The sequence below is a fragment of the Lepisma saccharinum genome, chromosome 26 (assembly GCF_977018435.1).
Source record: "Lepisma saccharinum chromosome 26, izLepSacc3.1, whole genome shotgun sequence".
Classification (NCBI taxonomy): Eukaryota; Metazoa; Arthropoda; class Insecta; order Zygentoma; family Lepismatidae; genus Lepisma; species Lepisma saccharinum.
This window is the reverse complement of record NC_139254.1, coordinates 28,658,380-28,660,299: the sequence shown is the minus strand read 5'-3', so window position 1 is coordinate 28,660,299 and position 1,920 is coordinate 28,658,380.

Genomic DNA, 1,920 nt, shown 5'->3' with positions numbered 1-1,920 from the left:
TGCCTCCACCGGTAACATCATCTCCAGTGGCACCAACCTATATGGACCCATGGGACCAAGCCCTTTGAATAATTTGTCATACTATCATCATTATTATTAATATTATTATGAATATTATTATTATATTTGTTATCGTGATTCGTGGTGGTGTCACATTAATTTTTCTTCGAGAAAACCTTGGATATACTTCGCGTAGCACGAACGACTGGCCTATTGAATAGCAATTTTTCAGGACCTGAAAAGAATGTATGAGGTGCCATTCAGCGCGAACAAAATTTCGCAGTACGTAGAAAACAATAAAACGAACAACTTTTCTTTACAACGCTGACATTTCGAAGCGAAAAGTTAATCCTTTATCCTGTATGACGCAACCACTTCATTATTTCTGTTGGAAAACTAACTTATACTAAGTGTGAGAATACAGTATTCTACCGTTAAAAGTTAAGTCTGACTCGTAATTTAGAAAAACGGGACGCAACCATTTCTTTCCGTAGAAACTTGATTAACAGGGCATGGAAAACGTCAAGATACAAAATGGTGTTTAGTTATTACATCATTGTAACAAACAAAAAGAAAAAGCATTGTGTAGTACATTGGTATTACATCATTACACCAAAGTAAGAACAGAAAAATACACCATTCCATTACTAGAGCCGCGGTAGCTCAGTCGTTTATCGACCTCCGTGGCGAAGTGGTTAGCACAGCACGCTGCGACGTCAGGGGTACCGGATTTGAATCCCGGCTAAGAGATGGACATTTCTGTTTGTGCAATTGAGAAAAAACTGAAAATTGAGAAAAACTGAGAAATGGAAAAACTGAGAAAGCTGAAAAACAGGAGATACTACCGCTTAGGGTTATTCCTTTATTAAATAAAAAGAAAGTCGTTATGGCGTCTGACTACCATCCGAGAGACCCGAGTTCGATCCCCGGCAGCGGTGAATTGGGATTTTTTCAGCCTGTTCAAGCGGCTCTGGCGCCCACCCAGCGTCTTGTAAAGTGCGTACCTAGAGGAAAATCTGGGGGATAAAGGCGGCCAGGGGCGTGGCACATCACCCCCACCTTCGGCCATGATCAAGAATGTGTGGGGCTATTACTCCACACCCCCTATACACTTTCATGGCGTGGTGTAAAGCACAGGGGAGCACTTTACTCTTTTTTTACATATTTAAATTGGAAGATTTATCGTCAACAAATGTAGAAAATGATTACTTATAAATTGTAGGACGTGCAACATAAATTTATTTGTTAAAACACCGAGTCATTACCCCTTAAATACTAGGATGTTTTCCTTGCCTACTATTACTATCATAATAGTACCCATAGGATGGGTGAATTTTCACCCATATAATTATATTTTGAATATGAACTCTAAAACTTCTGTACAAATTGTAGGCATACGCGGAACAGTTTTAGCATGCGCGTGCACTCTGGTACAGCAAGGCCAGCAGAGGTGCCACACAGCATAGCTGTTACAAATTAATTCTTTAACTTTTGGTTTCTCATTATTTCTTCCGGGTTGCCTCAACAGAATATCAACCTGCAAGCCTCCAAGGTTCGTCCTTTTCCGACATGGGGTCATCAACACCCTCTCGTGGCGTGTTGACAAAACATCTGCGTAGTATCACCCTGGCCATCCTGTAGCCTGCAATGCCACCAGGATACCGAGAAATCCCCCGGCGACCTTGAAGAATCGAATGGGAGGGTAGGTTATGTGGAGGCAAATTTTGTTTTCCAACCGGAGAGGCTGAAAGAAAACCACAGTGCCATCGGATCAGTCTACTGATGTCCTCAGTGTTGCGAACTGCACGATTAAGTGTCCAAGTGTACTGTATACTGTCAGCGATGTAGCATATCCACCACTAACTAACTAACGAACTCTCTAACCTTCTTAAACACGAAGGTTCATGGCTGCAGCAACAC